Source organism: Vicia villosa, linkage group LG6, assembly GCF_029867415.1.
Source record: "Vicia villosa cultivar HV-30 ecotype Madison, WI linkage group LG6, Vvil1.0, whole genome shotgun sequence".
Lineage (NCBI taxonomy): Eukaryota > Viridiplantae > Streptophyta > Magnoliopsida > Fabales > Fabaceae > Vicia > Vicia villosa.
In genome coordinates, this window is record NC_081185.1 from 99,567,485 (window position 1) to 99,583,358 (window position 15,874).

Consider the following 15,874-nt stretch of genomic DNA (forward strand, 5'->3'; position numbering starts at 1 on the left):
TGTGGTGCGTATCAAACACAACCACACAAGCAACCTGCAAGAGAAACACAAGCCAGAAGATACAGGAATATACATCTCAATGAATGAGAGATCAGGTGAATCGCATCGGGAATAAGTTCGTGTCCCACAAATAAAGTGGAACACGATGCAAATCAATCGCACCGGAAGCGAATTCGTGTCTCACAAGTAAAGTGGAACACGAAGCAATCGAAGGCCCTCTCGAAGTACCTCGCACATCTCAACAACCAAATCAGTAATAACAAGGAGGCATGCACCCGCCATAGAAAATAATAGAAATTAAATTCTAATTAAATCCTAAACAAAAGTCTAACAAGAGCAAATTGTTTTTATGACATTTTATCAAAGAATTAGAACAAAACAATGTAACAAAGCATTTAAATTCTAACAAGCAAAATATACATGTTTTTGATTATTTATCATGCAAAAGTTTAACAAAACAATTGTTTTTATGGCATTTTACTCAACCAAAAGCTACCAAAACAAATTATTCGATTAATTTCTAAAATCTAACAAAATAATATCAAGATTAAATCCTAAATCTAACAAAGTTTATTATGATTTTATATGTAGAAAAAAAAAGGAAACAAAACTATGTGCAAAAATCCTAAAATCTAACAAGTTTTATGAGAGACAAGGGGTGTTTATTGCTAGAAATCAGTGTGTAGTAGCAAGAGGCGCAGGGCCCAACAGGATAAGGCCCAGGGGAGTTATTTTTGTCACAGTTTCAGTCAAAAAAAAAAGCACAATGGGCCAAGGGGGTGTAGACAGCAATTCGGTGGCCCAAGCTTTGATCCACGTTCAATTGATATCAGATTTTTATCAGCCTAATCTAATTATCTTGCTATTAATCATGTTTAATCTCTATTATTCACTGTTAACACTAATCAATCCACTTAGTTAAAAGAAAAACAAATTGGAAGAGGAATTAGGGTTAGAAGTGGGACCATCGACAGACTTCTCTTCCTCTTCTCTCGATCGGACGATACGGCGGCGGTGGAGGAATGGCATCGGCGTCGGAGAAAGTCGTCTGCTCCGAACGCGCTCTCTTCTCTCGCTTTCTCCCGCTCTTCGTTCTCATCTCTCGGCGTTCAACCTCTCTCACATCGCTCATCTCTCGATCTCAGTTCTTTCTTCCTCTTCTCACTTCTTCTTCGAGATTTGATTACTGATTATTGATGGAGGCGTGTTATTGTTGTTGATTGCAGATTTGATGAAGAATTAACGATTGTTGCCGCGTTGATGTTGTTGCAATTGGTTGAATCAAACGATGACCACGCGTTGATGGAAGAGAAGAGTTGAAGATCAAAACAATTGCCGAAACAAAGTTGTGCGCGGAGATTGATGAAGAAGAGGTCGATTGAAGAATCGTGAGAATGAAGAGGTGATCTTCTATTACAGGTTTTCGATCTTTTATCCGTTATTGAATTCTTCTTTTGAACGATTGTTTTGAGTGATGTTGATGAATGAACGTTGAATTGTTGAAGGTGTGATGATTCAAGGACGCGATGCAAGATATGCGGTGAAGATTTGTTGAACGATGGATGATGATGCTGATGAATTGTGCAGCGTCGGTGATTGAAGGAGATGATGAAACGAGATCCGATTGAAGATTCAATGTTGTTGTGGCTCTGAGATTGAAGAGAAGAAGATGAAGATTTATGTGTTGAGATTCGGTTTCGCAGAGATGAAGAAGATTGATTGCAACTGATTATTATTGTTATTTTCTGCAGATTTCGGTGAAGATGATGATGGATGAGGATTGCAACGTGAAGGAGCGGATTCAGTTATCAACGCAGGTCAGAATCAAGAGTGATTATCGAGAGCTTCTGTTATGGTGATTGAATGGTTATGGAGAAGAATCAAGATTCATGAAGGATAGAATTGTGTCAAGTTTTCCGAGAAGGCCCCGAGGAAGAGGAGAAGAGTTTGTTACGTTTTTTGTCTTTTCTGTTATCATCTTCTTCTTTTTTGTTAATAGTTTCAAGTCGGTTTCGGTTTGATTTCTTTGATGCAGCTGCACGTTTTTTGAGTTTTGTTATCTACAGATGGCCTATGAATGCAGGATTATCACACCTTTCATCTCTTGTTGACACAAATGATTCATTATTGTAAACTTGAATGAGAATGATTGTAACTTGGTATTGATGAATGATGTTTAGAGATTAGAAGCAATAGGCCAAAGATATTTTTATGTGATTTTGTACTTTATAATCCTTGTATGATTATGAATCAAATTGGAACATTCAAATTATGTAATTTTTCTTGACTTTAGATCCTTGAATCCTTGAGTTGAAATTAAAACCCGTAAAAGTTATCCGAGTTCAAACCATTGCCTTGCATATGTCTCGTGACCGGAATAATTGCCCTTGTTTGGAATGACAAATCTTATCATACTTCTTTAGTACTTTTCGAATTGCAACGGCATGCATAGGTTCATATACCTCTAGATCTTTGCCTTCATGAACTAAGGTGGAATGATTCCTTTTGATTAACTTTGAACTCAAATCCCTTTAAATCTCAAGGAACCAACTCCAATTAGTCTGCATATTCAATAAAACTCCAAATCAATTCAATTTTCAATCCAAATCAAAACTTGTGCAATAATCCGTCGATAAATCGAAAATATAATGGCGCTTCGAACACAATGCTTTCCTTAAGCTCATAACTTTGCACCATGACTCATTCTTTGCAATTCACCTCACAAGCCCTTGACTTAACGATCTTGAAACAACGGAAATTCTTTAATTTTTCTTGATTTTTGGGCGACGAAATAAACGTCTACCATAACTTATAGCACAGCGAAGAGGGCAAATTTTGGGGTGCAACAGCTGCCCCTATTCAAACTTCTTGAACTTGACGAGTGAGAAACGAAAGTTTCGAACCGTTGAGGTGGAAGGAGATTGAATACCAGAATGAACTCGAAAATTTGCGCTCTTGATCAATAGAAGATTCCATCTTGCATGAAGAAGGAATGTACCACCCCGCAGGCAGGGAGAAAAAACTTCAATTGACCTGGATAATTAAGTAGCTCCAACTTGTGATAAGAAGGAACAGGCAACCCCATTGCTGAGGGAAAAACTTCAATTGGTATGGGTACCAAGAGAAGGTCGACATCTTCGGTTGATCTGTGTATCACAGCGAAATAGACGTCTTTGGCCGACCTGAATATCGGAAATAAGAATGTCTTCAACTGATCTGGGGACATCAGGACTGAGCAGACATGTCTTCTTCTGGCGAAAGTAAATCGTCAGGTGGGTGGATATCCTCAACTGATCGGAAACATCAGGATTGTGCCTTCTACTGATCTGGGGACATCAGGAAGAAAATGGATATCCTCAACCGATCTGGGGGCATCGGGAATTTTAAAGAATGCTTTCAACTGATCTGGGGACATCAGGACTGAGCAAGCAAGTCTTCTTCCGACGAAAATAAATCGTCAGGTGGGTGGAAGTCCTCAACTGATCGGAAACATCAGGATTGTGCCTTCTACTGATCTGGGGGCATCAGGAAGAAAATGGACCTCCTCAACCGATCTGGGGACATCGGGAATCAAGATTGTCTTCAACTGATCTGGGGACATCAGGACTGAGCAGACATATCTTCTTCTGAACGAACTAAATCGTCAGGGAATGGATATTTTCCGACTGATCTGGGGCATCAGAGGGCTTGCTCCTTCGGAAGATCTTAGAGATCCGGAGGCGGTTCTTTCAACTGAACTGAATTTCAGGATAAGAACAAATATCCTCAACCGATCTGGGGACATCGGGAATAGGAGTGTCTTCAACTGACCTGGCGATATCAGGAATAATAGACAGTCCTCTTCTGATGAAATAAATCATCAGGAGATATCTCCGACTGATCTGAGGCATCAGTGGGCTAGCTCCTTCGGAAGATCTCGGGAGATCCGGAGGCGATTCCTTCAACTAATCTGGATATTAGGATAGGAACAGATATCTTCAACCGATCTGGGGACATCGGGAATAAGCATGGCTTTCATCTGGTCTGACAATGTCAGGGAGAGGGAGACAAACTTCTTCTGACTTGGACATCAGGATAAGCGCCTGTAATGATTAGGCGAGTTGCTCTCTGGGAGGCGTTTGTATCTTGATAACTTTCCTGCAAAAAGAAACAGATATGATATGATTTATGCATGATGCATGTATGAATGTTTGTGGAGTAGTATTCCAATGATGGAAATGCTACACGCTTTTGAGAATGCTATGCGAATGATGCATGATTCGGACGCTGCTTGGGGAAACAACGGAGGAGCACTGAATTGCTGAAGCAGTCCTGTAGAGAGAGTACGGAACTATGCGGGGAGGACAAGATGAATGACCAAGGGTCACCATTGCGAGCTGACAAAGATGGATCAGAAATCTGCTGGAGATGATCAAATCTAGACGCGAGCTCTGGTTGGGGAATAAATCCTGCTTGGGGATATGAACATCTCGATTAACTGCTTGGGGAATACCTTGGCAACTTCATTGGAGAAGCAAATTCTCGACCCTCTAGGGATGTGGAGATAAAGGCAAGTCATGGAGACAACTCTGGTGAGGAGTGACCAACTTGCTTGTGTAGGACGCATTCCGTTGGGGAAATCCTTGAAGGACACAGATTCTGCTGAGGATGCACATGAATCTCTGCTGAGGAAAGAATTCAGTGGGGAAGATGAATACTTCTACATAGCGATCCACTGGAGAGATGAGATCCACTGGGGATAAGGAATTTAGCATAAGAACCTTTGTTAAGACCATTCCACTGGGGAATAAGATGACTCTCTTGGGGAAACAGATCAATCTGTTGGAGAGAGCAACGCTCTACTGGGGAAAATGAGAAACACGGGCAAGGAACCTCATTAAGAGCTTGCTGGGGAATCAGATACTATTCAATCATGATTCAACTGGGGAGAAGACACTCCACTGGGAATGAGGCTTCTGAAGCACGAAGATTGCATTGAGATGTGCTTTGCTGAGGAGATGAGAATCTTGGAACAAAGAAAACCTCATCTGAATGCACTCAGCTGGGGAATGAGAATCTCACTTGTCTAGATCCGCCCACGCGCTGACATGGTGTACTTGAAAGGATGTACCTATGAGATAAACAGATGAAAGTGCCCCAGGATATAGCATGACATCTTCACGAGGTGTCTTCACATGACATAGGATAGTGATGCTAGCCCACAACGGGCAAATGCAAGCAAACAGATTGTCAATCATCTTGGCTTTGAAACTTTCCATAAAGGCAATGGATTCTATGAGTTGACAGGCAAGCAGTGATTGGAACACCAAACAAGTATCGGCCGGAGCATCAAACATGCATTGATTCTCCGAGAGAAAGCCACCAGGAAGTGGGCTTAAGGGGTCAAGCGAGTGTTGACTTCAAAGGGACCAAACAAGCATTGGCTTTCATAGTGTTCTGCATATTCGTATTGATTGAAAGGATGTCAACAAGTAATGGGCTTATAGCTTCTCACTGTTGAGGATGACACCTTTGACTCCCAACGGCCCTCGGATTCACAAGTTGTTAAGCTCACACCTGAACTTTAAACTGAACACCTCCTGATGAGGATAAAACGCCAATGCATAGTGCCTTGCCCCAGCCTGTAAGGACTTTGAAGAGATTAGTCTCGTAAGGACTTTATGATATCTGTGCTATCATAGCCAATTTGCCCCAGTATCATGAATTTTAGAAACATACCCCTGATTGATAATCGTTGTAGGTAGCTTCAAATGCACTTGAGTGAATGCCCCTGGTTGCTTAGCACTTTGAGAGATTCTTCGAATCTTGACCTGATTGTTCTAGATTGACTGAAAACTTGCTTGACAAAGTATTCAAATGCTTTTATGCCCCTGAGGATGATCAAACTTTGAGATATTGCATCTGCTCAACGGAGTTCTGAGGACAACTTGTCCTTTGGGAGGAATAAACTTTTCATCTGAAGTTTATGATGGAAACTTTCCTGATGTCAAGCACTTGTTTATATGCAAATAATGTTTATTATGAGAAATATAATTCTAATGCAAAGAGTATGTTTGTCTCGAAGTTTTAAAGAAACTTTTTGAAAAGATGTCGTAACATCGAGTTTTGAAAGAAAGATGGTGTGATACCAACTCAAGCGTTTAGCGGATCTCCTAGGAGTCAGCTTACCATATTCTCGTGTATAGTCTGCTTTCGAATTAACCCTGCTTCAATTAGGACTTTCAAGGGTTGTAACGTGGTCAGGTTCACGGTTTTAGAAAAAGGATTTTTAGGCTCAAATTATTTGGTGCCCACCCCCTTCATAATGTTCTCCAATCCTAAGTTCAGTTAACTTGACACGAGCATTCATCTTTCAAGAGAAATTTGAGATGATTGAGGAATCAATGAGGTCTTTTGGACACGACAGTCACTTTACCTTTTGTTTTTTGGTGTCTGATCACACGACTTTGTTCTTTGTTGAGGATTCTTATTTTGTAATCCTTATTTTTCGCTTTTGCTTTTCTTTTTTTTTTTCGTTTCCCTAACTTTTGCCTGGACAAATTCTTTTGAATTTTGATTTGGATGTCCAGCAGGATGCCCTAACTTTTGCCTAAGTCACATGCTTTCAACTTGTTGACTTAGCGGGCTTTTTCTTTTTTTTTTCATTCTTTTTTTCTTTTCTTTTGAACAAGTCGTGTGATCCTGAATCTCAGATTTGTTGGAAGTGACTGTGACTGCCTGAGTCATTGATTGATGAAGAATTACCATTGTGGTATCGTCATATTTTGACCTCCTGATGTGAGGGATAAACCACAACGACTTTGATGTTGGTCTCGACCTCCTGATGTGAGGGATAAACCGTTGTGGATTTGACTTTCCTCAACCTTTTGAAAGATAGCCATTATTATATCCTTAAATGTGTGTTCCTGATGAATTTTGAATACTCGATCAGATTAACTGAACACTACCCGCCCCTGGGTTAAAATAAGGGTTTTTTCTGCATAGAAAAGAAACTCCTACTTCGAAGGCTCAGAAGGGTTAACGAAGGTTTCACTCCCTTATATCTCCAGTGTTTGGGAATTGAAACAATGCCTGTACATCATCAATAGGGTTCTACTCAAAAGCATACCATTTGAGGTTTCTTGGTATTATGTTCGTCATTCTCCCTTTGGAGTTATCGTGCTTTGTTAACAAGAGTTAGATATCACACGCATAGAAAAACATATAAGAGCAAAAGCGAATGGATTTTTTCAAGACAAACATATCCAATGCATTATGATTATAGTTCAAAAACAAACAAGTTTTGCATGCAACCAGTATTGAACAAAGCAAGAAAGTTTAAACATGAACACGCGTGATGAATTAGGAATCGCCAATGTTGAGGAGATCCTCTCCGTATGGACTTATTGCTTCAGAAGATCCGCTGAATCGGAGAGGAACTTCAATTCTGGCCCTCAAGAGAGAATGTGATAGCTTTTGAGTTAATCAGGTCTTGAATCTTGTTTTTGAATGTCTGACAACCTTCAATCAAATAACCAAATGCCCCAACATGGAAAACACACCAAGCACTACGTCATAACACTTTAGACCACTTCCTGGAAGAAGATTTCGGCAAAGTCATACAGAAGCTGCAAGTGTCCAACTTTTAGGGATTTGAGTTGTGCCAGTGATGCACAAACTCAAGATACAAGGCGTCTTGCTTATCCCTCGGTCGGGAGCCCCAAATATAGAGACTTGAGTTTATGAATGCTTTAGGGATTTGAGCTGCCAATGATGCGAACTCAAGAACACGGAGTCTTGCTTATCCCTCGGTCGGGAGCCCTAAATATAGTTGCTGAAATAGAAATCACCATCATGAATGGAGGAAACTTGTATTGCTATCGGCGAACAACAATAGCCTCTGACGCTTGGCTTTCAAAGTCATTACTTGGAACACACAAGAGTTGTTGGGAAGGAAGCCTCTGGTAGTATCAATTGCAAGTGATTCTCATGACTTACTTCCTCTAGTAAGAACAAACATTCTACTTGCAGCAGATGAAATAGGATTGGCCAGTGGAAACCATTATGAATAAACTCAAACATCTCTGTATCGAGCAAGTCCTGGACTTTTTGTACCTCAACACCTTGTAAGGCTTGACATTATGATCAGGTGCCCCGAGAATGGAACATACCGACTATTGTCATCGGAATCAGGAGAGCTATCTGTGGTGGGAAAGATCCAAAGCAACCAACTTAAACTCCAACAGGCAAGGAAGTAACTCGGATACAAGGCACTGGGAGTACATCCACTAGTTTCTCTTCCGTCTCTGTTGACAAGAAAATGCTAGCAACAAGGAAACTCCAGCAGGAGAAGGTGACTCGGATATGAAATAGAACCTTGAGAATGAGAGGTGCCTTTGTAGATTACTCTTGATTACTGCTTGGCAGAGGATTCTGGCGAAGTCACACGGAATTTGTAAGTGCTTTAGGGATTCGAGCAATGCAAATGGTGCAATGCTCAAGATAGACAATGTCTTGCTTATCCCTCGTGCGGGAGCCCCAAACAACTTCAAAGACTTGTAGATACTAACATCACGACCAGGTGCCCCAGAATAGAACTCACACCTAGTGCCATCATCATCAAGCATAGAATCTGTAGATATCCACACAGTACAGAGCTTAACCAGTTGCAAATAAAGCAAGCATGAAAGCAAATGAGCGTAAGACACGTCTTCATAGATAACCCCAACTGAGCTTTCCTCTTGGTCACCCCACAAAGTTGTTCCATGACCCATCTTTGAGCACTCAACAAGAACAAATCAAGTCTCTGAATCTGGTGAGAGTACCAAGTCTGAATAAGAGATCCTCGACCCTGAACACCTGTTATGCATTAAATGTATGAGATGCATGATATGAATGCAATGCCATGTTCATTCGATTTCCAAGGAATCCTCGTGTTTTGATTTTTTTTAGAAAGCAAGAGATGGAAAGGCTCGACACGAGACTTAAAGATATGATTCCTTAGAAATGGAAGGAACATGTATGCTAGTTATTTTTTGTACATCATTTTTTGGAATGTAAATATGCAATGATGCAAAGTGGTTGGAACCACAATACTGGATATATCTGATGATGCCGAGAAATCACACGGCACAGGTTCAAAGGTTCGGCACCAATTCGGAACTCCCCGTAGATCACGGGCCATAATCAATAGAAACAGAACCATAGTCATCATAACAAGAACAAAACCACTCGAACAAGAACCACAGTAACCCTCGAACAAGAACAGCGGTAACCCTCGAACAAGAACCAAAGTCACCATCAATGTACCTGTTAAGCAATGATTGATTCCCGCCCCACTCACGGGTAAATCTAGGCCAAGGTAGGTCAAAAAGCCAACAGAGGATCGAATGTAGGCGCTATCATACGATATTGCCTCATTCCACCAAGCTCTGCCCGTGGATACGTGATCAGATCAATCAGGCATACGCCTTCTGTCCGTCACGGCCACTCTATTCCTAGTTCCTATGGTATCACTCATAGCCTGGGTATTGGGCCTTTTACCTCTTGAAACACCCACCCACAGATAGAAATCCAGACAGTCCAGAATATGATGCAGAAAAGTAAAAGCGCACATAGAATGCAATGCAAACAAATAAATATGCAAAGCAGTAAAAACACCCAAAGATAAACACACAAGCGCTAGGATCGACTCGCTAGGTCCGGACCAGCAACAGGTCGAGACGTCCCCAGCAGAGTCGCCAGCTGTCGCTACCGCGAAAATTAACAGAGTCGCCACTAACATATTTATCCTGAAAAGGAAGGGAATGCCAGCAAACCACAAAACAAAACAACGGTCTCACGACCAGAGAAAAGGGTAAGGGAGTCGGTTACGCGAGGGGAAGGTATTAGCACCCCTCGCGCCCATCGTACTCGATGGTATCCACGCTTGTGTCTAAAACTATGGGTGTGTAACAAATCTACGCTAATCTGGACTAAAATGAATGCAGAATGTAGGGAAAAGAAAGTATTATGCTCGCACGGGCCCTACCCCGCTGCCTACGTATCTGTTCTGCAGAATCAGAGCTACCGTAGCTCGGCTAACTAATTTCTGTTTGTTTTGTGTTTTTTAGGTGAACGAGTTACATTAACACTCCGCTGCTCGACCTTTGGAGACTTATGCTTGGGAATGGAGCGGAAATAACAAGTTCTTAAGAAAAGAAAAATCAAAGAGTGTGGTTTGTGTTTTAAAGAATGCATGAGGAAGACCTAAGCTAAGGGGGAAAGCTTGCTACCTAATGTTATCATACAAAGGGTACCAGTCTAAACTAAACTAAACAAACTACGGGGGGAAAAGCGAATGCAAACAATATAGCACACAAACGAGCATCCACTCGTGAAGCAAACAAACCAAAGGCACTGGCCAAGTGGTAGAAAGGCGGTCCCGCCATAGCCAAGGGGAGCAGCTCAACCCAAGTCAACCAAGCATCAGACCTCGCGAAAATGATCGGGCCATAGACAAGAAGGCGGACCCTTCTCAGCAACCAAGCCGTCACGGATCATAAAGGAAAACGGTGCGTGCGTACACCGAGCATCAACGTCGAGCAACGCGAGCTATAAGAAAGGCGGGGGTCCGGCTACATGAACCCTTTTCCTGACATACTCGATAACAAGATCTTGTGCAGGTTCAGAAGCGAGCGACGCGAGGCGTGCGCATACCAAACAGACTCGATGAGACTAGGCGGGGGTTGATTACGAACCCTTGACCGCATGCCTTCCATGAGGACTTAACGGAGTGCCATATAGGACTTATTACACCGTGACTCCCTGCCGCAAAGCACAAATATAAACACACCAACAAAAACAGAGCCTCTTTCGAGGGCTTGGCCAGATGCATGTCTAGGTCCTACTTCTCATGTTATAGGATGATGCGGAAAGCAGTAAAAGGGACAAGGGGACAATACTGAACGGATAGCAAATCCGCAATGAGCTAGCAAGTGCAAGCAGAGAAGAAACTTCACGTAATCTAACATCCATCAAAGCCAGGAGTCCAGCATAAGCGTCAAAACGATGCGGTGTGAAAATAAATCACAACCGCTATGTGGTGCGTATCAAACACAACCACACAAGCAACCTGCAAGAGAAACACAAGCCAGAAGATACAGGAATATACATCTCAATGAATGAGAGATCAGGTGAATCGCATCGGGAATAAGTTCGTGTCCCACAAATAAAGTGGAACACGATGCAAATCAATCGCACCGGAAGCGAATTCGTGTCTCACAAGTAAAGTGGAACACGAAGCAATCGAAGGCCCTCTCGAAGTACCTCGCACATCTCAACAACCAAATCAGTAATAACAAGGAGGCATGCACCCGCCATAGAAAATAATAGAAATTAAATTCTAATTAAATCCTAAACAAAAGTCTAACAAGAGCAAATTGTTTTTATGACATTTTATCAAAGAATTAGAACAAAACAATGTAACAAAGCATTTAAATTCTAACAAGCAAAATATACATGTTTTTGATTATTTATCATGCAAAAGTTTAACAAAACAATTGTTTTTATGGCATTTTACTCAACCAAAAGCTACCAAAACAAATTATTCGATTAATTTCTAAAATCTAACAAAATAATATCAAGATTAAATCCTAAATCTAACAAAGTTTATTATGATTTTATATGTAGAAAAAAAAAGGAAACAAAACTATGTGCAAAAATCCTAAAATCTAACAAGTTTTATGAGAGACAAGGGGTGTTTATTGCTAGAAATCAGTGTGTAGTAGCAAGAGGCGCAGGGCCCAACAGGATAAGGCCCAGGGGAGTTATTTTTGTCACAGTTTCAGTCAAAAAAAAAAGCACAATGGGCCAAGGGGGTGTAGACAGCAATTCGGTGGCCCAAGCTTTGATCCACGTTCAATTGATATCAGATTTTTATCAGCCTAATCTAATTATCTTGCTATTAATCATGTTTAATCTCTATTATTCACTGTTAACACTAATCAATCCACTTAGTTAAAAGAAAAACAAATTGGAAGAGGAATTAGGGTTAGAAGTGGGACCATCGACAGACTTCTCTTCCTCTTCTCTCGATCGGACGATACGGCGGCGGTGGAGGAATGGCATCGGCGTCGGAGAAAGTCGTCTGCTCCGAACGCGCTCTCTTCTCTCGCTTTCTCCCGCTCTTCGTTCTCATCTCTCGGCGTTCAACCTCTCTCACATCGCTCATCTCTCGATCTCAGTTCTTTCTTCCTCTTCTCACTTCTTCTTCGAGATTTGATTACTGATTATTGATGGAGGCGTGTTATTGTTGTTGATTGCAGATTTGATGAAGAATTAACGATTGTTGCCGCGTTGATGTTGTTGCAATTGGTTGAATCAAACGATGACCACGCGTTGATGGAAGAGAAGAGTTGAAGATCAAAACAATTGCCGAAACAAAGTTGTGCGCGGAGATTGATGAAGAAGAGGTCGATTGAAGAATCGTGAGAATGAAGAGGTGATCTTCTATTACAGGTTTTCGATCTTTTATCCGTTATTGAATTCTTCTTTTGAACGATTGTTTTGAGTGATGTTGATGAATGAACGTTGAATTGTTGAAGGTGTGATGATTCAAGGACGCGATGCAAGATATGCGGTGAAGATTTGTTGAACGATGGATGATGATGCTGATGAATTGTGCAGCGTCGGTGATTGAAGGAGATGATGAAACGAGATCCGATTGAAGATTCAATGTTGTTGTGGCTCTGAGATTGAAGAGAAGAAGATGAAGATTTATGTGTTGAGATTCGGTTTCGCAGAGATGAAGAAGATTGATTGCAACTGATTATTATTGTTATTTTCTGCAGATTTCGGTGAAGATGATGATGGATGAGGATTGCAACGTGAAGGAGCGGATTCAGTTATCAACGCAGGTCAGAATCAAGAGTGATTATCGAGAGCTTCTGTTATGGTGATTGAATGGTTATGGAGAAGAATCAAGATTCATGAAGGATAGAATTGTGTCAAGTTTTCCGAGAAGGCCCCGAGGAAGAGGAGAAGAGTTTGTTACGTTTTTTGTCTTTTCTGTTATCATCTTCTTCTTTTTTGTTAATAGTTTCAAGTCGGTTTCGGTTTGATTTCTTTGATGCAGCTGCACGTTTTTTGAGTTTTGTTATCTACAGATGGCCTATGAATGCAGGATTATCACACCTTTCATCTCTTGTTGACACAAATGATTCATTATTGTAAACTTGAATGAGAATGATTGTAACTTGGTATTGATGAATGATGTTTAGAGATTAGAAGCAATAGGCCAAAGATATTTTTATGTGATTTTGTACTTTATAATCCTTGTATGATTATGAATCAAATTGGAACATTCAAATTATGTAATTTTTCTTGACTTTAGATCCTTGAATCCTTGAGTTGAAATTAAAACCCGTAAAAGTTATCCGAGTTCAAACCATTGCCTTGCATATGTCTCGTGACCGGAATAATTGCCCTTGTTTGGAATGACAAATCTTATCATACTTCTTTAGTACTTTTCGAATTGCAACGGCATGCATAGGTTCATATACCTCTAGATCTTTGCCTTCATGAACTAAGGTGGAATGATTCCTTTTGATTAACTTTGAACTCAAATCCCTTTAAATCTCAAGGAACCAACTCCAATTAGTCTGCATATTCAATAAAACTCCAAATCAATTCAATTTTCAATCCAAATCAAAACTTGTGCAATAATCCGTCGATAAATCGAAAATATAATGGCGCTTCGAACACAATGCTTTCCTTAAGCTCATAACTTTGCACCATGACTCATTCTTTGCAATTCACCTCACAAGCCCTTGACTTAACGATCTTGAAACAACGGAAATTCTTTAATTTTTCTTGATTTTTGGGCGACGAAATAAACGTCTACCATAACTTATAGCACAGCGAAGAGGGCAAATTTTGGGGTGCAACAATATGCATGTGATACCAATCGGAGCTTCAGCCCCCGTCACCAATTGCCCGAATATGAGGCATAAGGCATAAGCCTTCGTCACTAATTTGCCAATCCAGGCCGTCACAGAGTATGCATATGATATACTCGACAAACAAGACATACACAACATAGTCATCACAATCACACATCATCACTAGGCATACGCCCACGTCACTTATAATTACCAATTATTAGAGGTAATTCAACGTTACAATTAATCATTCATCTTCACTTAGTCACAATATTATCATCACAAATATATACAACATCACATATTATCAATCATCACAAACATTGTCATATTTCGATACATCATCGCAATTATGCAACTTCTCATATAAACAAGATAATCACAATTATCATCATGTTCAGCACGTCATCACAAATACACACTTCGTCAGGACTATCACAACTATCGTCTTAATCGACTAAACTAACGACAACTCGCTAGGGTTCATGCCATAAGGCTAATCACATATGATGCACATTGTTATACCCCAAAATTTGCCCGCATCTTTTTTCAAGAAAATTTCAATCTAAAAATTAGGAGTTTCATATAATCATGGATTTTTATTTCATAAATATCCTGACATATGAAATACTTAGTTTTTAGAATTTTTTATACAGTATTTTGGCTCGCTGTTGAATTTATTCTTACGCAAACGCCAATTACTGTTTATTACTTCACACACGCTATTTATTTGATATTTATTTACAGATAAATAGTACTGACGCAATTGGTACAGAGTTAAATCTTTTGCAGGCGCAGAGTCCGGGATTCAGACTGTACTGGTAACAAGTAAATTATTACTATTTTTTTTTGTTTCCCACTAACTTTTGTACTATATTCCATTATTTTCAAAATCTCTTTTCAAATCTCTTTTTACAAAAATCAAATCTTAACTTTATTCTACACATCTCTCTTTTCCCAACACTATCATACACTTTCTTTCAAATCTTACTTCCACTCAAATTTTCCTTTTGTACGGAATCACTTCATTCCCCAACGTCTCTATCCCTCTTTTCATTCTATAAATACCTCTCATATTTTCCATAAAATCTCACATCAAATTCTAACTCATCTCTCAAATTTCTACTTCATATTCATTCTCTCTTCCTCCCCGGCAAAATGGCGAAGCAGATGGAAACGTGTTTTCTTATGGTCATCACCATTGCTACGATGATCATGTCCTTCTTCTGTCTGCATAGTCCTGAAAAATGTGGACCTGCGATGGTTACACTCCCGATCATCTATTTTCTGTTGGTCATAGCATGGGCTATTAATCGTCATTCTTAAAGTTTGCCGTATCTCTTATTTTCTTAAATGTACCGTTTACTCGTCGTACCGTTCATTATAGTATGTAATGTTTGTACTGTCAGTATTAAATGTTTTACTATTTGTCATACTGTTGCTTAATTATTCAGATAATATTTTGTGTGTTTTCTGCCAGTTAAATATTTATTTTTCTGTGCATTAAATGATTTTCAGGGTTATCAGTAATTTTGCTCGCGTACAGTAAATATTAGTTATTTATTATGTCTGTGTTTTTTAACAAGTCATGTAAATAAACTTTCATCTTTCACATAAAACAAAAACAACAAAAAGAAAATTAACTTCGACTGTTGATTTTTCACTCTAACTGCTTCATTAATGCCTGAACAGTCAGTTGGCAGTCAAACCGCTGACAGTGCAATTCTCTGTGTTTTGTACCATCAATCAAATCAAACTTTTACAATTAAAAATTCCAAGATTTTTGTTCTAGAAGTCTTCTGAATATCACATGATTAGCAGAGACTCAGCACTGCACAAAAATCAGGTACGCTTAACTGTCTCCTACACAAACAGTCCCTAATTAGGGTTTATTGTTTTTTCAGGAGAAACAAGTTTTTGAGACCTCAAATGGATTTCATGGACCTCCATATATCTCAAAGTACCACCATACAAAT

General features: G+C 40.0%; 2 long non-coding RNA genes across 4 annotated transcripts; both read left to right on the forward strand.

The window, feature by feature from the left end:
* The first annotated feature begins 513 nt into the window (after nucleotides 1-513).
* Nucleotides 514-2,272, forward strand: LOC131609403 (uncharacterized). Of its 2 annotated transcripts, none has more exons than XR_009286155.1 (2): nucleotides 514-1,419; nucleotides 1,506-2,272. It is a non-coding gene; the product is annotated as an uncharacterized LOC131609403 (long non-coding RNA). The 2 variants fall into 2 exon arrangements; XR_009286156.1 differs by having other exon boundaries at nucleotides 514-1,402.
* Nucleotides 2,273-11,571: 9,299 nt separating this feature from the next.
* Nucleotides 11,572-13,330, forward strand: LOC131609404 (uncharacterized). Of its 2 annotated transcripts, none has more exons than XR_009286157.1 (2): nucleotides 11,572-12,477; nucleotides 12,564-13,330. It is a non-coding gene; the product is annotated as an uncharacterized LOC131609404 (long non-coding RNA). The 2 variants fall into 2 exon arrangements; XR_009286158.1 differs by having other exon boundaries at nucleotides 11,572-12,460.
* The last annotated feature ends 2,544 nt before the right edge of the window (nucleotides 13,331-15,874 follow it).